The sequence below is a fragment of the Zeugodacus cucurbitae genome, chromosome X (assembly GCF_028554725.1).
Source record: "Zeugodacus cucurbitae isolate PBARC_wt_2022May chromosome X, idZeuCucr1.2, whole genome shotgun sequence".
Lineage (NCBI taxonomy): Eukaryota > Metazoa > Arthropoda > Insecta > Diptera > Tephritidae > Zeugodacus > Zeugodacus cucurbitae.
In genome coordinates, this window is record NC_071672.1 from 28,775,720 (window position 1) to 28,798,563 (window position 22,844).

The 22,844-nt window shown below is 42.7% G+C and overlaps 1 long non-coding RNA gene and 1 other non-coding gene across 2 annotated transcripts; one reads left to right on the forward strand and one right to left on the reverse strand.

The window, feature by feature from the left end:
* Positions 1-4,509: 4,509 nt before the first annotated feature.
* Positions 4,510-22,793, reverse strand: LOC128922936 (uncharacterized). The gene is made up of 3 exons (XR_008472112.1): positions 14,405-22,793; positions 14,126-14,267; positions 4,510-14,061 (listed from the first exon to the last, which is right to left on the reverse strand). It is a non-coding gene; the product is annotated as an uncharacterized LOC128922936 (long non-coding RNA).
* On the forward strand, positions 6,370-6,583 carry LOC128923254 (small nucleolar RNA U3). The gene has a single exon (XR_008472232.1). It is a non-coding gene; the product is annotated as a small nucleolar RNA U3 (small nucleolar RNA).
* Positions 22,794-22,844: the final 51 nt, after the last annotated feature.

Sequence of the window (22,844 nt, forward strand, 5' to 3'; positions counted from 1 at the left end):
TATATGGCCGCTGTAGTAGATGTCACAAGGACCCACCTTCTTCCGTCCTTGTCCCTTCCATCGCACTTCTTGGATGGCGGTGATGTCAGCCTTTAGTCGTATAAGGACATCAACCAGCTGGGCAGAGGCACCTTCCCAATTAAGGATCCGGATATTCCAGGTGCATGCCCTTATATCATTATCCTTAAAACGTTTGCAGGGGTCGTCATCAAAGGGGGGTGTCTCATCCGAGGCTTTCTTTTTCGATTTTTAATTGGTACTCCGTTTTTATGTGGTGGGTCCAAAACCCTACGCACAACCGCAGAAGCGGGTTCGCCTTCTCACTTTAGCTCGCCTTCAAACGGATGTTTGTTAGCTACCCAGAGGATACTTGGTCTAAAACCGGAAATCGTGAGCTGCTTGAATCATGTGGAGAAGAATCGTTTCTGGCCACTTCCAAGTGAATGACAATCAAAAACTTTCCTCACTTGCGTGAACTTCTACACATGATCCCATCCTCCATCCTTAGTGCTTTCCACAAAACTAGTGCACCATATGTTAGCGTCGATCAAATAACACTTGTATACAGTCAATATACTATTTGGGGCCAAAGGCAGCACTTCGAGCAGTGGCTCTTCTGCAGGAATTTCATATACGGAGAGCTTTGGAAGCCCTACACTCCTGTGTTCTCCCCAGCTTAGTTTGGCAAGGAATATTTTTCTTTTCTCGGTTTGGGCATGAAGATAACCTTGGCTTCCTGCCATTTGCATGGGGTGTACGCTAGACGGCACAGGCGGGGTATATTTTAGCCATGCGGATTGATAGTAAGTCTGAGCCGTATTGTAATATTTCAGAAAATGTACCGTCAGGTCCTGCTGCTTTGAAAGGTCTGAAACACCTAAAAGACCTGATCGCCATCTCCGGAGTGAACACGAGGTCGTCAACCTGAGTAGATTGTACAAAAGGTTGCGGACCCGTCGTGGACTGTGGGAAGTGTGTATCTAAAAAGATTTTTATTAAATCCTTCATGTCTAAAGCCTTTCGATCTTGGCTACCTACCATTAGCGCGGTCTGCATGTGATCCTTAGTAACACGGTTACCAAAGGTACTGGGATCCTGGATTAGAGCAATGTCAGCCTTACCTTTTATTAGTCTGTCGTCTATATTAGTGGACGCCACACTGCTTCGGTGGCAGTTGATCTACGTGATCAACATTGTTTAGAGCTACTCAGAAGCTTATCCTCCTGAGGAGGGGTCAGCCCTGGGGAGCCCACCCTTTCCGCGTCGGTCTAAGTCACCTGTCCTGATGCGCTGTTTGTTGAGGGGGGACCCCTCAACAGTGCTGTCGACGACGACGTGGTTCCCGGGGGTCCTCCGACCGTCATCTTGACCGGTGGTGGTGCCACCTGTGTTCTCGCACTAGACTTGGAAGAATGTTCCTCGTCAGAACGAACCTTCTCCGAAAGAGACTTGTTTTCTACCTGACGGTGCCCTATTCTAAATTGGACAGTGGAGAACAACAGGTGAGCCCTACCACCTACAGATTCCAGGTATGAGTAGGAATCTGGGTCTATACCCATAACAATAACGTCCCCTTCCGGGGTGCTACTGTGATGGAGTATCTTAACGTCGCGCACCATGCGCAGCTTACAGTTATCCCATAGCTCCGGCAGACTATCCACCATGAAACGAATGGCTGAAGTGCCCTCCACGGAGTTGATGGAAAGACGGAAGACGACCTTCTCGAAGCGAGCCATGTCAATTTTGAAGACAGACCTGCTGGAAGTAGACGATTGGATTAGGTCCATTAGACCGTCATCGAAAGCCGCCTCAAACTAGGTCTGCTGCTCCGTCGACATGCTCCCCCCGTGTCTACCCGTGTCTATGACCGCGTTGTTGAAGAGGTGGAACACCTCTGCGAAAGACCACTTGTCCTTCTTGCAGGTCCCCGAACCCGAGGGTCCATTGCTGTTCCGCTCTGGTGGTCCTTTGCAAGGAGCTTGATGTTCAGCTCTCTTCGAGTTTTATGGTTCCTTATGTGTTCGAAGTCTTTCCCCTGACTCCAGAGGAATTTTGTTCGAACCGATTGTTCCGGCCCCCTTTTTGTTTTTTTTTTTTGCGAGCAGTTTTGTTCGTCTTTCACCGGGGTAGGGCCTCCGGATTCTGCCATGCCCCTGCCACAGACGAAGCTGTGAGTGGATTTCCACTTGCGTGGGTTCCACCTGGAGTAATAATCCTTTTGTTATTACCTTCGCTCTCTTTTCTGGTTGCATTTTTACCTTATGCGAAAGGTGGACGATGGAGTGATATGTAGAAGTTCACGTAAGTGAGGAAAGTTTCTGACTGTCATTCACTTGGGAGTGGCCAGGAACGATTCTTTTACATGTGGCTCAAGCAGCTCACGACTTCCGGTTTTAGACCAAGTATCCATCCGTTTGGAGGCGAGCTAAAGTGAGAAGGCGAAACCCGCTTATGCGGTTGTGCGTAGGGTTTGGGACCCACCACATAAAAAACCCCCCAATGAAAAGGAAGCAACAGCCTCGGATGAGAGATCCCAATTTTGATGACGACCACTGCAAACGTTTAAAGGACTACGAGTTAAGGGCATGTACCTGGAATGTCCGGACCCTTAATTGGGAAGGTGCCTCTGCCCAGCTGGTTGATGACCTCATACAACTAAAGGCTGACATCACCAAATATAGACTCGGACCATTATCTGGTCGCAGCGAAGATACGCACCCGCCTCTGTGCAGCAAAGAATGCCCGTCAACAAACACAAGGAAGGTTCGACGTCGAAAAGCTGCAATCGCAACAGACAGCCACGAAATACTCTACTCGACTTGCACTCCTGCTCTCTGAGAGCACTCATCAGCATCTCGGTATAAGGGAGCTGTGGGACGGCATATCAAACTCCTTACGTACAGCTGCTACCGAAACCATTGGTTTTCGGAAAAGTCAAAAAAACAGCTGGTATGATGAGAATTGTCATTCCGCAGTGGAGAGAAAACAGACTGCCTACCTCGCAACGTTGCGATCGACCACTATACGTTCGGGGTGGGATAGATATCAAGAGCTGAAGAGGGAAGCGACACGCATTTGCAGACAATAAAGAAAGAGGCCGAAATGCCTGAGTATGAAGAGCTTGACAAGCTGGTCGACAGGCGTAATGCTCGAAAATTTTACGAAAAGATCCGGCGACTAACTGACGGTTTCAAGACCGGAGCACACTCCTTTAGGACCCCCAGAGGTGATCTAGTTATTGAGGACCAGAGTATACTGAGTTTGTGGAGGAAACACTTCTCCAGCCTGCTGAATGGCAGTGAAAGTACAACACCAGGAGATGGCGAACCCGATTCCCCAATCGACGACGATGGAGCAGATGTTCCATTGCCCGACCGTGAAGAAATCCGAATAGCAATTACCCGCCTGAAGAACAACAAAGCGGCAGGTGCCGATAGATTACCGGCTGAGCTATTCAAATACGGCGGCGAAGAGCTGATAAGGTGCTTGCATCAGCTTCCTTGGAGAATATGGTCCGAAGAAAGCATGCCTGACGATTGGAATCTTAGTGTACTCTGCCCAATTCACAAAAAGGGAGACCCCACAATTTGCGCCAATTACCGTGGGATAAACCTCCTCAACATTGCGTAGAAGGTTCTGTCGAGCGTATTGTGTGAAAGACTAAAGCCCACCGTCAACAAACTGATTGGACCTTATCAGTGTGGTTTTAGACCTGGAAAATCAACAACAGACCAGATATTCACCAAGCGCCAAATTTTGGAGAAGACCCGTGAAAATAGGATCGACACACACCATCTCTTTGTCGACTTTAAAGCTGCTTTCGACAGCACGAAAAGGAGCTGCCTTTATGCCGCGATGTCTGAATTTGGTATCCCCGCAAAACTAATACGGCTGTGTAAGCTGACGTTGAGCAACACCAAAAGCTCCGTCAGGATCGGGAAGGACCTCTCCGAGCCGTTCGATACCAGACGAGGTTTCAGACAAGGTGACTCAGTCTCGTGTGATTTCTTTAACCTGATGCTGGAGAAAATAATACGAGCTGCAGAGCTAAATAGAGAAGGTACAATCTTCTATAAGAGTGTACAGCTACTGGCGTACGCCGATGATATCGATATCATTGGAAACAATACCCGCGCCGTTAGTTCTGCTTTTTCCAGACTGGATAAGGAAGCGAGGAAGCGGAAGGAAAGTCCTCTCTCGACGAACAGAAACCAAACTCTACAAGTCTCTCATCATTCCCGTCCTACTTTACGGTGCAGAAGCGTGGACGATGTCAACATCCGATGAGACGGAACTAGGAGTTTTCGAGAGAAAGGTTTTGCGGAAGATTTATGGTCCCTTAAGAATTGGCAACGGCGAATACCGCAGACGATGGAACGATGAGCTGTATGTGTTATTCGACGACATAGACATAGTCCAGCGAATAAAAAAACAGCGGCTACGCTGGCTAGGTCATGTTGTTCGAATGGATAAAAGTGATCCAACTCTGAAAGTATACCTGCTGGTGGAAGCCAAGGAAGAGGGAGACCTCCACTCCGATGGAAGGACCAGGTGGAGAGGGACCTGGCTTCGCTTGGTATAACCAATTAGCGTCAAACTGCCAGAAGGAGGGATACGTGGCGCGCTGTTTGGACTCGACTATAACCGCGTAAGCGGTGTCTACGCCAGTCAAGAAGAAGAAGAAAGGTGGATGAAGCTTTTCAGCGGTTTCTTTTTTTGGTTTATTGAAATTGATTGAACCACGTGCAAGTGTTTTTTTCTTCACACGTCAAGGGAGTTGAGGTACCAACGGCTGAATTTTCGGGATTTTTAAATAAAAATTTCACAAAATACCGTTTAAATGTGTATCTTTGATATGATGTATTGTTTAAATGAAATATATGATTGTATATATTGAAAAAATTAAAAAAATTCAGCCTCTGAAACTCAGCTTATCTCCTAACATTCAGCAAAATAAAACAGTAGAGAAAATTTAAAATATTATTTCATTAATTACACTATTCTCAATATTTTACCTATTTTATATATATAACCTAATTTTACAATATATCGTTTGTCTCAATCTTAAGTTGTTGTCTCTTAGCTTTGATATGGTCTTTCCATGTAAGTCGTCGGTCAGGATACATTCAATAGAGATTAAATGAATTTTTTTGAGGAATTAGAGCGCCACTTATATATACATGAGTACAACTTTCCTTTCTGGTCGTGAATCTTACGTGAACTGATTTGGCAGTATTAATATTCCATTTTACCTCCATCCATTTCTATTCTCTCCAGCTCAGGTTGAATAAGTATATTATCACTAGATATCACACTTTGTTATTAAAGCTGTGTCATGTGCAAATGTCGCAATCACAACCGCTTCGGTTGTTTGAAAATCAGCGGAGAATATGGTAAAGAGGACAGCTCCACGTACACTACCTTGAAGCGTCCAGTTTCAATTGAATCAATATCTGAGTTGTTTTACATACAAGTTGTACCACACAAATATGATATCAGCATTAGATAATATGGCGAAGGCAAAAGTTATACTTCTTATACGACTTCGGAAAAGGTTGCGATAATTGTTTAACGCTTCAGTGGAGAGGGAATATCGTTGAACAATTATAGCGAGAGAGAGAGAGAGTGAATGAGAGTAAAGCGGAGAACTTAAAGCACTTGCCGTGCTTATGCTCAGGGATGGGCACCACCACAATCAAACAAGCATCACAAAATGAGATTGTGTTAGTGTGCTTACTGTGGTACCAAACGAATCAGCAATCAAAAATATTCAGTCTGCTTGCAGAGGTTGAGCGAGCAGGTCTATGCCGCACGGTTGCACAATGCGAATATATGCACGTGCTAATGAATGTAAAAATTAATAATAATTTATATTAAATATACATTCTAGTAAAATTGGGTAATATAATTATTTAAAAAAGTAATTTAGTGCTATTTTATAATGAAAAAATTGTTTTCATTTCATACGTAAAATATATAATTTCGTCCGCATCGACCTGCACAGTCAACTGCTGATTGCAGACTGATTTTATCGTCGTTTATTTATCGTATTGTCCCATCGTAGGTGCTCGTTTTACGCTCTTCGCTTGTGCGTGTTAGTGACAATCGGTGTGTGTACGTATACGATCACTTACGCTCTTTTAGCACCTGCTAAGGCTTTGCCCATGCCTGCTTATGCTATTTGAGCAATTCTTGTTTTTGTAGAACAATGTTTAAATTTTTGGTTGGTGACATATTCACATGTGTACGCATATGTATGATTGTATGCTTGCGCATTATTTTTCTTTCGTTTCTGTTTAATTTCTGCGAATTCTCAACTATTTAGTGTGACTTTTGGTTGAAATACTCTGCGTTGGCCGTTGAAAAGTTAAAACTATACTTCACAGGATCATTTCTGTAGTCAGTCTTCATTTACTTTCTTTGCAAATCGAAAGTATTAGCACCCGCGATGAGGAAGTATATCGTTTTATCTGACAGCGTGAGGTTTATAAACTTCATTTCTAATTTTGTTTTGTGGCATATTAGAAATGATGTTTCTTCGATGATCGCTCGGTTACAACGGATAAAAGGACTTCTGAGTGGTGATTTTAATAAATGAATAAATTCCAAGGTTTTATACAAATAATCTATATATATAAAAGAAAGTGACGTTAGTTACTACGCTTATAACTGGAGAACGCCTGAACCGATTTCGGTGATTACCACCAATTCGGACAGGTCTCCCCCCAAACAAGAAGAATACTTAAGAAAATTCTGGAAAATTTTCCGAAAAAAAATATGAAGAAAATAAATTTTGAAATACGATTTTAAAAAGGAAATAAAAACGAACAGATGATGGCGTTCAATTGTATAAGGTTGTGTCGATAGCCCAAAACAATTTGTAACAAATAAGGAAAGGCTAAGTTCGGGTCCAACCGAACATTTTATACTCTCGCAATTTATTGATGTAATTTTATTAAGATAACATACAATTTGACCTATATATTCGAAATAAAGTCCAATAGAAAATCATTACATATAGTATATGAGGGCTGATGTAATTCCAGAACCAATTTCACTCATTTTCACCACCAAGGTTAACGGGAATAGGGGCAACTTGGCACCTGTTAGTAGGTAAACAAACGGCACATTCGGCTTTGAAATTACTCCTAAATTGCAAATGAACGAAATACCAATCGGCAAAATCGTCAAAAATAGCGCTATAACGAAGATTTTCCAAATATTCAAGAAGTCGCTGGAGGACTTTAAAAGGTCTTGATTGTCGATGAACGTTTTTGGTGGAGCCAGGATTCTGTTATCAGGTGATTTACGCCAGACTCTTCCAATTATTCCTGGATCAACTGTTACTGACGGGCTAATCGCATGCCTAAAATCATTTAATTTGTGGCGACACATAAAGAATCGCCAATTAACAACTGACATATGAGCAGGCATGGGCAAAGTCTTAGCAGGTGCTAAAAGAGCGTAAGTGATCGTATACGTACACACACCGATTGTCACTAACACGCACAAGCGAAGAGCGTAAAACGAGCACCTACGATGGGACAATACGATAAATAAACGACGATAAAATCAGTCTGCAAGCAGCAGTTGACTGTGCAGGTCGATGCGGATGAAGTTGTATATTTTACGTATGAAATGAAAACAATTTTTTTACTATAATTTATATTATATATAAATTATTATTAATTTTTACATTCATTAGCAACTGCATATATTCGCATTGTGCAACCGTGTGGCATAGACCTGCTCGCTCAACATCTGCAAGCAGACTGAATATTTTTTATTGCTGATTCGTTTGGTACCACAGTAAGCACACTAACACAATCTCATTTTGTGATGCTCGTTTGATTGTGGTGGTGCCCATCCCTGCATATGAGTGTTTTTGCAACAATATCAAATTGTGATTGTAGAAGCAGTTGGCAGTTGACACCTCGATGGATTAATAGCATTTCCAACAGATTTCTGTCACTTCATCGACTCGAAAGAGAAGTTTTCCTGACATGAAACCACAATATGATAACCATAAATTACTGATTGAATGACCTATATTGGTGGTAAAAAAAAGATATCGATGATCTTAATGCGACAATTTAGAATTTCGGTCCAAGAGAGTTGACACAACTACAAACCAGGGCGACGTAGTCAATTATCCCAAACTACTTAAAATTGCCTGTACTATCACCACTCACTTTGCAATTAAAAGTAGTGTGAGTTGCTGCGTAACATAAATCAACCTCGAGTAATCAATATCGTCGCCGAAGCCAAGATTGGACCGACTTAATTTAATGTATACCTTAGCCACAAAAACGTGTGGCCGGGTCTGCTAGTTATATATAATAAAAAGGTGCGTGGAACCAGTAGAGTACAACCGGTACTCCTTGCGGAAGATTTCAATGTAAATTTCTCATTTCCAGAAGCTGAACCATTACTGGCATTCCTCAGAGAGAAATTTTCATTAGAAATGATCAATGGAAGAAATGATCCTACGACAAAAGGAGGTACGACTATTGATGAGATATTCGCGAGAAATATAGATAAAATAGATGTAAGACATTTCATATCGTATTTTAGTTATCATAATCCAATTGTAAATATTATATATATCAATCCGTCAGAACCCAGAAATGATAATTGATTTGGACTTTGCTTTATAAAATGTGCATAATAAATTTATAAAATGTGAATTTAAGAAAGTGTTGGCCACTCCACCATATTTTTATCCTTTCCCTCTCGATAGTTTTCTTTCATACAAAATGATATCAATTTCTTGGAATATCACTAAGAAGTATAACTTCTTCCGCGCGTAGGGACTCCACGCACTTTTTTCTTTTACTTTATAAAGCAATCCTGGGTGCCACACACTATCAAAAGAACTGCTGAATATGGTTTCCAGCGCGTCAGTTAACATCTTTCTTAAAGCTCTTTGATCATATTTGAATCGATACCATCATACCATGGTGCTTTCGAATTTTAAGACAATTCGAGTTTCTTATTGCAACATTTATTCTTCTTAGTCGCTGTCTAAATCATCAATCTTCTTAGATATGTTAGGTTAGGTTGTCAAAACGACGCACCTAGGCCTTTTGGAGGCCCATTGTGACACCACTGGGACTATGACCCCTTACACTATAGAGTCATCTTTAAACCACCCTGTGGTCTTAATAAAGTGAAAAAGTTCACACAATTTGATATGAGCAACTTCACCCACATCCTCGAGAAAATCGTCCAATAGTTACAATTCATTTCCTATACAGAGCCTTACATCCACATAGAAGGTGTGTAATCGTTACTTCATCTTCTTCTTCCTGGCAGCTGCTGCAGTCATCGTTACAAGGTAACCTCAGTATGCTGGTATGTCTACCAATCAGAAAGTTTCCCGTTAACACCCTTACAAGGGTTCTTGTGTCATTCCTCTTAAATTTCAATAAACCACAAGTGCGGCTCTTACTCCACTCAGGCCACGTTTGTCTACTTACGTAACAAGTCGTTGATTGTTTCCATTGTGATTCAGCCATATCAACAGCATGTCTATCTATTAGATATCTGCACGTTGCCAGAGGTATATAAATTCCCTCTTTATTAGCATCCAACTGCAATGTTGTGCCCAATCTGGCTAATTCATCTGTTACACAGTTTCCAGGAATGTCACTATGTCCAGGGACCCATTGCAGGTGTATCGTCCAAGCACTCTTTCACTATCTTCAATTATATTCTATGCGACTTTAGTAATTTTAAAGCCGCTTGACTTTTTGACAAAACGAGAAGGCTATCTTTAATTGCAATGATCTCTGCTTGGATAGCACTGCATTGATCCGGTAACCGGAAAGCGATTCTGGTATCCAGTTTCTCTGAAAATACCCCGCCTCCTACTCGTTTATCCAGTTTCTAACCGTCTGTATAGAAACACAAGGAAGGTTCGACGTCGAAAAGCTGCAATCACAACCGACAGCCGAACGATTTTCTACTCGACTTGCACTCCTGCTCTCTGAGAGCACTCATCAGCATCTCGATATAAGGGAGCTGTGGAACGGCATCTCAAACTCATTGCATACCGCTGCAGCCGAAACAATTGGTCTCCGGCAACGCCAAAAAACCAGTTGGTACGATGAGAATTGTCGTTCCGCAGTGGAAAGAAAACAGACTGCCTACCTCGCAACGTTGCGATCGACCACAACACGTTCCGGATGGGATAGATATCGAGAACTGAAGAGGGAAGCGAGACGCATTTGCAGACATAAAATGAAAGAGGCCGAAATGCGTGAGTATGAAAAGCTTGAAAAGCTGGCCGACATGGGTAATGCTCGAAAATTTTATGAAAAGATGAGGCGATTTACAGAAGGTTTCAAGACCGGAGCATTATCATGAAGGGACCGAGGAGGTAATCTGGTAACGGATGTCCAGAGCACACTGGGAGTATGGAGGGAACACTTCTTCGACCTGCTCAATGGCAGTGAAAGTACAACACCAGGAGATGGCGAACCCGATTCCCCAATCGATGACGATGGAATAGATGTTCCATTACCCGACCATGAAGAAATTCGAATAGCAATTACCCGCTTGAAGAACAAAAAAGCGGCGGGGGCCGATGGATTACCGGCCGAGCTATTCAAATATGGCGGCGAAGAACTGATAAGGTGCATGCATCAGTTTCTTTGTAGAATATGGTCGGAAGAAAGCATGCCTGATGATTGGAACCTTAGTGTGCTCTGCCCAATCCATAAGAAGGGAGACCCCACAATCTGCGCCAACTACCGTGGTATAAGTCTCCTCAATATCGCATTTAAGGTTTTGTCGAGCGTATTGTGTGAAAGACTAAAGCCCACCGTTAACGAACTGATTGGACCTTATCAGTGTGGCTTTAGACCTGGAAAATCGACAACTGACCAGATATTCACAATGCGCCAAATCTTGGAAAAGACCCGAGAGAGAAGAATCGATACTCACCATCTTTTTATCGATTTTAAAGCTGCCTTCGATAGCACGAAAAGGAGCTGCCTTTATGCCGCGATGTCTGAATTTGGTATCCCTGCAAAACTAATACAGTTATGTAAGCTGACGTTGAGCAACACCAAAAGCTCCGTCAGGATCGGGAAGGACCTCTCCGAGCCGTTCGATACCAAACGAAGCTTCAGACAGGGTGACTCACTATCGTGCGACTTCTTCAATCTATTGCTGGAAAAAATAATACTGCAGAACTAAATAGAGAGGGTACAATCTTCTACAAGAGTGTACATCTCCTGGCGTATGCCGATGATATTGATATCATCGGAAGCAACAACCGCGCCGTTTGTTCTGCGTTTTCCAGACTAGATAAAGAAGCGAAGCGTATGGGTCTGGTGGTGAATGAGGACAAGACGAAATATCTCCTGTCATCAAACAAACAGTCAGCGCACTCGCGTCTTGGCCCCCACGTCACTGTTGACAGTCATAACTTTGAAGTTGTAGATAATTTCGTTTATCTGGGAACCAGCATTAACAACACCAACAATGTCAGCCTTGAAATCCAACGCAGAAAGGAGAAAGGTTTTGCGCAAGATTTATGGTCTTCTAAACATTGTCAACGGCGAATACCGCAGACGATGGAACGATGAGCTGTACGATTTATACGACGACATTGACATAGTTCAGCGAATAAAAAGACAGCGGCTACGCTGGCTAGGTCATGTTGTACGGATGGAAGAAAACACTCAGCTCTGAAAGTATTCGATGCAGTACCCGCTGGAGGAAGCCGCGGAAGAGGACGACCTCCACTCCGGCGGAAAGACCAAGTGCAAAGTGATTGGTGTTTCCAGTTGGCGCCAAAAAGGAAAAAGGAGGAATGAGTGGCGCGCTCTGGTGGATTCTGCTATAATCGCTTAAAGCGGTTCCTACGCCAAATATATATATACATAGATACTTATCTCTGAATCTTTGTCCACTTTTCCCATTTCCCATTCCTCTCTAGAGGGGAAGGATATGTGTAGGTCCGACTTTAAATTCATTTTTATAGGATTGCGAAAGTCCGTAATGTTCGGTAGAAATGGAAACTTGCCGAGTATATTGGAATGTCCCCTATTGCAGTTTTGCAGTAGCGACGATTCCCTCAGCCTAAGTGCCGATTTCACCGCCTGTTGTTTGCAGAATAGATCAATAGGCAGTAAATACAGAATCACATCTAATGCCTGGCTCGGCGTGGTTCTTGTCAATTATTGACCACCAGACCAATATCCCATATGTCATAATCGGTCTTACCACAGCTGTGTAGAGCCAATGTTATACGCGGGGAGTTAGTCCTAATTTTGGTCCAACCATTCTTTTGCAAGTGTATAGTGCCAAAGCTGCCTTCTTTACCCTGGCATCCAAATTTGGTTTTCATAACAGCTTCCTGTCTAAAATTAGTCAAAGGTAGCTTGCCTTTTCACTTATTGGTAGCGAGGTGCCGTTTATTGAAGGTGGTGTGAACTCTGGAATGTAGTGTTTTCTGGTAAACATCACTAACTCAGTTTTGCTTGCATTTAGGCTTAATCCACATGATTTTGCCCATTTAGCCTTGTTTGCATATATCCGTGGACAGATCTGCACATCGTCAAAACCCCCAGCGTTGAAGTTATGAACCTGCATCTGTTCTATAAGTTTCATGAGTGATTCCGAGACATTCAGATCTTTAAGGGCGTTGATAATGGCCTTTGGATGTTGTTAAACGCGCCTTCTATGTCTAAGAAGGCTATGAGAGCGTATTCCTTTACTACCAGAGCCCTTTCAATCTCTGTCACCACCGAGTTTAAGGCTGTTTCCGTGGATTTTCCTTTGCAGTACACGTGCTGTGAAACTGCTAACTTTTCCGGAGCTAGCTTGCTTCTTATGTTAATTTCTATTAATCTTTCCAGTGTTTTTAGTAGAAATGAGGAAAGACTGATTGGTCTAAAATCTTTTGGACTGGTCTGAGAGCTTTTGCCCGCTGTTGGTATGTATATTACCTTCACTTTTCTCCATAATGAAAGAATGTAATTTAACCGAAGGGTCCCTTCGAGAATGGTTATTAACCAGCCCGTTACGTAACTGAACGATTTCTGCAATTGAGCCGGAAATATACCGTCAGGTTCCAGAGATTTAAAAGGCTTGAAGCTGTTAATTGTCCACCTTATTTTGTCTATTGATATTAAGTCTCCAATATTAGGATCTGTGTCCACTACACTGTCTAGAGTATACTCAGCGGTGAAGCTCTCTGAGCTACACGGGAAGTGAGTATCCATCAGCAATTTTAAGGTTTCTTCGCTGTGATCCGTCCAGCTCAGATCTGGCTTCACTGTTATGTGCACGTTTTGCTATTACTTTTCTTAACCGAGACGCTTCTACCGGATTTCCACGGTTTTCGTTCTAATTTCCTGATTTTCTTTTTTCATGATCTTAGAAGGCTGTAGTATCTTTCCCAGTCCTGCTCTACTTGGGATTGTTTCACTACATTCAATTGCATGCTTTCTGAGATTTCTTCAGCTCGGGGACCACCATTGGGGTCTAATTCTTCCCTTACTGCGAGTAAATGGACATGCCACTTCTAATGCTTGTTGATAAGATTCAGTGAACCTTTCAACTAAGGAATCTATGTCCTCCCTGTTCTTAGGCTGGAATGGGGGAGTCATAGGGATATTCCTCTTTTGCTCTTCCATATGCACTAGCCAGTTTGTTTTCCTATAGTTTCTATATTTGTTATCTCACTCAGTACACATTCAATATACCGATGATCGGAAAAGGAGTGTTCTTCTAAAACCCTCCATCGTATTACTCTGTCTACCAGTTCTTCCGACACAAGTGTTATATCTAATACTTATTGTCGATTTCTGGTAATAAAAGTTGGCGTGGTCCCTCTATTACACAGAAATTGCTTAATAAATAACTAAAAAGCAACTCGCCTCTTGTGTTGGTATATATAGTGAGTGATGTGCATTGGAGTCGCATCCAAGTACCAGCCTTTTTATTTGCAGTAATGGTACCTGCTCCTCATCATACGGCATGTAACAAGAGCCAAGCCGGTAGTTACCTCTGATCGTCTGCCAGCTTACTGCCGTGGTGTCCTTGTCACTATATTTGTGCAATATAAAAACATTAGGATCTTTTTTAGCCGATATACATGTCCTGTTCTTACCTTCACAATGTGACATGTATAGTTATAGTTCGGCGTCCTCAGGCCGCAAATCCGCCCTCCATTAACCCATGGCTCCTGAATGAGGACAAAGTTAGGCTGATCTATTGCCATGCGGTTACTTAGGCCTACTGACGCTAATTTGCTGTGGTGAAGATTAATTTGTAAGAGATGCATTAGTTAAAGTTACATCTACATCATCTTGAGAATCGCTTAAAAGCTGTTTATCAGTATATAAGTTAGAGAGCCTGTCCGCCAGTTCAGACCCTGAGGAACACTCACCTTGTTCGAGGCTATCGACATCGCTCGAGGACTCCATATGATCTTCCTTCACTTCACCCATCTCGTTATCCGTGGTAAGATGGTCAATAGCGCCGGCTTCTGCTTTATACCTTGACCTTAGTGAAGCCATAATTGATTTCACCGCCACTTTTGTTCAGCGGTTCGATTGCGTCATTCGTTAGCAACAACAAAATCTGCATCGTGGACCTTTTGGTCTCCACGCCCGATTCGGTTGCCGCTTCGTCGAATGACTTAACAAACTTCCAACCCTCCGTTGGTAGGTTAGGGTTGCAAGCCCTTATCAGCTGCATAATTTGTTCCGGCAGAGATGGTGTAGCCGGTATCCAAACTCGTGCCCTTGGTCTAGACGGTATATCTTTCCTGTCGACCGCTATCAGTTTGGCCCCAGGATATACCTCTCCCACTTTCGCCAAAGCGGCTTTATAGAGCTGGACCGATCATTCGTCGTCACAAGCTACTATCTTAATCTGGCCCTGGTATCAACCGGCATCTGTGCATGATTCGGGATCTCCCTCAGCCAGAACCCCATAGATAATGCGGTTCCGGGCCACATCCGCAAACGATCTATTGGGCATTTCACCCTTTATCTTCGGTCGCTTAGACGACGGCTTAGCCTCTTCAGCTGACCTCTGCCTTTTTGTTGCTCCTGCTGGCGGTTCTATGCTGAAATTGGGAAGAACCGCTTTAGCACACTCTAAGGTTTCTTGGAGCTCCTTAGTGAGCTCCTCCTTGGATGGTGGATGCTGGTGTGCTCTTCTTAGAATGTATGCAGCGCGTTTCCTCTCTGCATACTTCGTCTTCGATGGCTCTTCCACCCTAAGCGTAGGCCATTCTTTCGACACTGCACCAGCAACTACACAACCTGGCTTAGCTGTAGTTCCAGCACTGGTGCTAGCCTTAACATTCAGACCAAGCATAGCCACTGTTTTCGTGCTGACTGTCTTAGAGCTCGTTGCAAACGCTGCTCTTTTCTCGGAACCATCCGTTCCTTCCGGCTTTATTAAAGGAGGACCGGACTCCCCTGATTTGTCAATTTTGTTTTTAGCTGTGCTCATTTCTGGACCCACGAGTGTAGGGGAATAAATGTCCACTTGCGCATAGCCCTCGCTACGCAAGCAAGTCTATCTTATTACGGAGGGCGCCAGGTATCCGTAAGCTCCGTTCGAGACTGGGCTATTTAAGTGCCCTCAGCCAGGTTGATCCTCGGCACGGGTCGCATGACACCTTGATCCAGCCCTTTGTTGTACCCCCTACCATGATACGACTGCGTCACCGAATGCTGTGCTATTGAGGAGCAACAAACACTCATCAACGGAGTCTTACATAGATATAGTAGATACCTCACGACTGTGGAGGGACAGACCGTTACCGGACAGCTCCCTCCACAGTTGCGAAACTGTGGTATGTATTACCAGTCGGCACCCTCGCGGAGGGTTCAGCGGGGGATTTTGCCCGACCATCTTCTTAGATAACAACCCCAGCTTTTTAACAGTTCAAGTTCCAAGTTTTCTTCTTAGATAACAACCCCAGCTTTTTAAGAGTTCAAGTGCCAAGTTTCAACCAAGACAGGCCTGGAGTCTGGTTCGCGAAAGCCAGAATCTTTGCGTAAACAGACAAGGTATACGTTCACACGACTATCACAGGAGCAATCAGTTTTTACCGCAATTTGATTCTACACGCAGTAAGCTTATTAGAACCATTTAATGGCTACTGTAAGGCCCACATACCTTAAATTACCTTTGGAAAACTCCGATAAATTGAACACATTGCTCGAAACAGCTTTTTATACGGCTCGCTAACACTCTTTTCATGACCGGGATATATGCTTAGGCGCATCTGAATGCGGAATAGCTGCCTGCAACTGAATGCAAAACAGCTACACCATGTCGAAACAGCACTCATACAAACTTGGATTTCCTACCACCACCCGTGAGTGGAGTGAGTAATTCGTTGCCCTATGCTGCAGCAGTCCGCCCCCGCAGCAACCTCAAACGGTGTCGCCAAACAACACCCGTGTGCGACAATTCTCCCTGCTGGTTTTGCAGCTTCAACCACCAACACCTCACTCCCAGGATCACCACTGGTCAAGCGAGACAAAGGAAGCTTTTACAATCCAGCAATGGTGGTGACCTAGCATTCATCTTCCGCAGCACAGTGCAGTATCGTTTAATCGATGGTAACATCGACCACAATCTATGGCATTCTTGTCTGCAAAACGATCGTAGCGGGACTGAGCTGGCAGAACAGATTTACGATTCGACATTCTACACAATGAATGACGAAGCCCCCACCAGAATTATGGGCACCTGTAATAGCTCGCCTGATATTACAATCGTTAACGGTGGTCTGATAAATAGCTAACCCTCGCAACAGACCATTTGCCCATAATTGACTCGACCGGAAAACCTCCACACTTTATTTCTGTGGACAACCTTACCTTCGTTAACTTCAGAAAAGCTAATTGACTCGGCTTCACAGAATTTACTGAGAGCACCTTCAACGCACTGCCTAGCTGCTACTACTTGCTTCATTCCTGCTGGACGCATTGCAGACATCCACCCAAACTTCCCAGCGAAAGCAGGACTTTTAGCCAACGAGCGCGGCGCCCTTCGACGAATGGTAAACCAATATAAGCTGAAGTCTTGCAATCTTTCCAGTGGTGTGCATAAGCTCTGGACTACTGTCAAATCCCTAACCGACCCAAGAAGCCATGATGACCCAGTTGAAATTCAATTCGCTGGTCATGCCTCCTCGGACCCAAAGGAGGGCGCGAGCTATTTTAGCCGAAAATTTACACTGCACCCTTCGATGGATAAGGCGAAAAGATGTGTTACCCGACGGGAGGCGACCAGGCTCCTCGCAGAGAAGAAGCGATAAAGTTTGAGAAGAACCCATTTCAGTTCATGATCCATCTCTTCAGCCCCGGAAAAAGTGTGTACTCTTTCACTCCCGCACCGATTGTAACCAAAAGAGCCGCTACAAAATCCTCAACTCTCAAGCCGGCAGCACATGGTGTAAGGACAAAGAAACGTTGTTGGCAACTTACCAGGCTATCGGCTGACCGGTCTAAAACTACGCAGTACCTTTATAGTTGCCTAGACTCAGTAGGACGCAAATTGGGAAGCGATGGACTTGTCAAAACACCGCTCACCGGACAACAACAGGTTGCCTCTTGATGTCTCCGGTCGGTCACTAACACAATGAGGCCTGTATGATACCTGTGAAGGAGCATAACGAAATGCTCTCCAAACAGTTTCTGTTGGGAAGCTTTCGCAGAAATAATGCCTGCAGTCACTTACTGGAAACAGAGCCCCCTTCCAGAGCCATCAAGAGTAGGGACTCGTTGCATGCAGGACATGTATTTTTTATGTCGGGGTTCAGTCTGAATACTAACGGTCCCGGTCGTGTGCGGAGTGAAGGAGTACAGACTGTCAAATGTGACATCCAAAATCTTGGGATTATTCACAGTCGGTATTGATGTACCATCGACGTGAATATTAAGATTTAGCCTGTATTCCTTCGACCAGTTGGTAAAGATGGTTGCCGTGGATTTAACGGGTGCGATGCCAGGCTCCTCGCAGAGAAGAAGCGATAAAGTTTGAGAAGAACCCATTTCAGTTCATGATCCATCTCTTCAGCCCCGGAAAAAGTGTTGTTTGCTCAATGTCTTCTGGTAGCGTTGGTAAGTTGACCGTGTCTAAAGCTTTTGAAAGGTCCACGCTATATAGAATATTTTTTATGCTCCCAAGCACAGACGCTGGCCCTTCTTCATCGGGTAGCTCAACTCGGCCATCGTCAAACGAAGCTGTGATGGTAATGGAGGAAATGGGGGACGACTATTTAAGGGCGACTGAGGCGATGAAGGAAGCCGATGAAAAGCGTCTGGACATGTTAAAAATGTACGTTAACGATGTGAGGGAAATGAAGAACGCTTTTATCGACTTCCCTCGTCGCCAAAACTAGATATAAGTAGAAATTTAGTTTTAGTTTTTTAGATATGTAAATAATATAAATAAATGTAAATGAATTTGAATATAAATACATGTCAATAAAAAAATGAATATAAATAAATGAATGAATGAGTGAATTGAAAATTTTTTATATAAATAAATAAAGTATAATTAAACATAAAAAATATCACTGCATATATAAAATATAGAAATATTTTTTTTTTTTTTGTAGTGGAATAAGAATAAATAAATAAATAATTTCAAAGGTGAATGTAATAACTGACTTATTTGCTCTTAAAATTATACATACACACCACGAAGTAGCGTACTAATATTCGGGTGATATCCTGTTGGGCAACTTGTAACTGGAGAGATGTATATATTAAATATTTCGAGCTCGACGTTGCCTAACCGGACATTCTAGGATAGTGTCCCTGCGGTCGATGTCACCTTCGATAAAACGATATTGCACGCTGTTGTACCGTATGAATGCTAGGCCTGCAAAATTTCCTAGCTCGCGATCCTTACGTATAACGTTGAAACCGTTTGTCAGACTGCTAGATTGGTCAGAGTCATGCTGCCTAATTGAGCTCCTGGGGGCCGTATGTGGCCCTAAGTTGGCCACTCCGGCAGCGCCTTGCGCAAACTAGGTGCTTTGTTGCACTGCCGAAGAGGCAATAGTCGTAGAAGTGCGTTGGCAGCATGAGGCCACATAACGTGTAGTCCACTCTCTATGAGTCTTACGGCCTTAACAGGTCTTAATATGGCTTCATTCATTGCATGAATTACACCTAATCGAGGTGGAGTTTGGATGAAGCCTCTTAGCGCATTCGCAGCAGAAAAATACCTCAGGCCCTGGGTTGGACTCGATGCCAGCCTGTACTTACTTAGTACTTACCGATCCAGGATTAGATAGTCGAAAACGTAGATCCGGCTGCAGAGGGTGTTGGACATATGCCCTGCATGCAAAGAGTCCCCGCATGACGCTAATCACCTCTTTGCATGCTCACTAAACCCTACTCATCTAACACCACTTTCCGTTTAGTCCGACCCTATCGAAACAGCTCGTTTCTTGGGCCTCCCGTTAGATGACATCGATGACAATTAGTCTAGGCTTGTCGGTTCAGGCAGGTACAACAACAACAACAATGACGATGTGACCAAAGATACTTTCCATGATGTTGTTGGTGTAGTAGCGATTATCTATCCCAAAGATACTTTCTATTATCGTCTAAGCCGCACCTATAAGAGCTGCCCCTCGACGATGTAAAGGCGTGCTTGGTGATTTTAAAGGTGTCATCGGCACAAAAGTCAGGAAAAATAAAGCCTCGATGACGAAACATCGCCACACGCTCTGAGGCTGATCGAATTCGCCGGGGCCCGAAAAATAGATGTCTGTAGTACCATATCAAAAAAAATAATTCACCATGGCTGTCCCTTGATCCCAAATTGCGCAACTAAATCAAATGTTGTGATATCTCCAATGTCCAAATATTGACTCAAATCAATATCTGAAGGCAGCGAATATGCTCATCCGTCTCTGTGGGAACTGTGCCACGGCATGTCGTTTCGCAGTGGAGAGAAAGCAGACCGCCTACCTCGCAACGTTGCGATTGACCACAGCACGTGTGGGATAGGATAGATACTGAAAGATGAAGAGGGAAACGAGAGCATTTGCAAACATAGAACAGATGTTCCTTTTGACCGATCATGAAGAAATTCCAATATCAATTACCCGCTTGAAGAACAACAAAGCGGCGGTGGCCGATGGATTGGCGGCCGAGCTATTCTAATACGACTGTGACTGTGTGCATTCATCATATGTGCAAAAACTAAAAAAACACTTATTTTACAACTGCGTACATGTTTACGTCTTATTTAATCAAGTGTTATTTATTTCAAGTTCAAAACATTAAAAAAATATATTTGTATTGTCCTTTTTGTCAAAAGTTTGTTCTTTGAGTCGTTCTTACATTGTGAATGGTCAAAATGTGTAAGACAATATTTACTAGCACTAACGCAAGGCGCGGTCAAATCTTTTCCGCATACGCTCTTGTACGAATTCAACTGGATACATTTGTTGTTGCTTTCATATGTAAAAGCAAGCGAGCAGCGCCCAAGGATAGCAAGTAGAGAAGTTATTAATCAATTACTGATATTAGTTGTCATCGATTGACTAACTGCTATAGACAAGCCAATCGAACAAACTTTCCAAATTTTAATACGAACTGGCAGCATTGAAATCGAATTGTCTATACTTGGTCGCACTGAACTCTTCTACCACCGTCAACACGTTTTCTGCAACAAAATTTATTATACTCTCGCAACCTGTTGCACAGAGTATCATAGTTTTGTTCACATAACGGTTGTTTGTGTCACCAAGAAATATAAGAGTTAGATATGGGGTTATATATACATAAATGATCAGGATGACGAGTAGATTTGAAATCCGGATGTCTGTCCGTCCGTCTGTCCGTCTGTCCGTGCAAGCGATAACTTGAGTAAAAATTAAGATATCTTAATGAAACTTGGAACACATGTTCCTTGGCACCCTGAGGAGGTTGCTTTCAAAAATGGGCAAAATCGGTCCACTGCCACGCCCACAAAATGGAGGAAACCGAAAACCTATACAGTGTCATAACTAAGCCATAAATAAAGTTATGAAAATGAAATTTGGAACATAGGATCCCATTAGGGAGGGGCACATTTGGATGTAATTTTTTTGGAAAAGTGGGCGTGACCCCGCCCCCAAATAGGTTTTTTGTATATAACTCGCAAACCAATAAAGCTATATAAGCCAAACTTTCTGCAGTCGTTTCTTTTAGCCATTTCCTTATACAGTCCAAAAATGAAAGAAATCGGATAATAACCACGCCCACCTCCCATACAAAGGTTAGGTTGAAAATTACTAAAAGTGGGTTAACTCCCTAACAAAAAACGTCAGAAACACCAAATTTTACATAAGAAAAGGCAGAAGAAAGCTGCACTGAGATTTTTTTACAAAATGGAAAATGGGGGTGGCGTCGCCCACTTATGGGTCAAAAACCATATCTCAAGAACTATTCGACCGATTTCAATGAAATTCGGTACATAACACTTTCTTGACACCCTGATGACACGGGTGGAATATGGGCGAAATCGGTTCACAACAACGTCTACTTCCCATATAACCCAATTTTGAATTCCATCTGATTCGTTCACTTTATAATGTATTCATAAGGAACCAATGAAGCTAGCGGAATAAAACTTTACACAAATACTGTATTTGAGCTGTGACATCACTTGTGGAAAAATTGTCAAAATCGAACCATGACTTTTCAAGGCCCCTGATATCAAACATGAAGAACTCAGTGCCTAAGGTTAATTTTTCACCGAAAATATAGGTAAATCCCTCAGATATTTTAATGTAATTCATTCCCTCTGAATTTTTTTCTTATAACAGTTTCTCTCTGTACCTGAAATGGTAAAAATTGGGTCATAACTTCCCCCAGATCCCATATACCTAATTATAAGTAATATTAAATTAAGTGAGCGTATAGTCTTCGATACGTTGTATCTTGGTGGTGAAAACGAGTGAAATCGGTTTAGGAATTACCTCAGTCCCCATATACTATTTATGATGATTTTCGTTATTCTATTGAACTTTATGCCGAATATATGGGTCGAATTGTGTTGTCTTTATAAAATTACATCAATAAATTGCGAGAGTATAAAATGTTCGGTTACACCCGAACTTAGCCCTTCCTTACTTGTTTTTATTAAAGTTTTTTATTCAATACAAAAATACTTACAATTTATCTTCGCCTGCCATTTTCAATTTCAAATTTGTGTAAGACAATTTTTATTATTTTGACAGTAATTTGTCCTTTGAGCAGTTCACAATAGTAAAATGGTTCCAAAATGTGTAAAACAAAACTTGGTAGCACACAGCAAGCGGCGAAAGAATTTTTAATAAGGTATTTGCAAACTCTCCTGCACGAGTTCAACTAGATAACCTTCTTGTTGCTTTCATATGTAAAATTTTTGACAGGCGAGAAGCGCCCAAAGATAGCGAGCAGAGAACTGACCAATGAATGGCAGCTAATGTTATTTACACCACAAAATTATATAAACTCGGGTCTAAGGACACTCCAATATATTGAAAGAATTAGCATAGAAACTAAAAAGTGCACACGTTGCAACATAAAAGTCGTAAACGCACGCTCAAATAAATATCACTTTAAATATATTGACACTTCACCAATTTGTTTCTACATATTTATTTGTAACAAATTATACCAAAATTTACTGTATTAAAATTTTATTGAGATTTAAGAAATATATATGAAAGAATTGGCTCAAAATTATCGAACTCGTGTACACTGTGTGAACACAGTAATTTGGATAGTAATACAATAAGTCCAAAACTTCTCTCGTGTAGGCGCTGAGTAATTGAGATGGATATATGCAGCACGAACCGATATACGGTG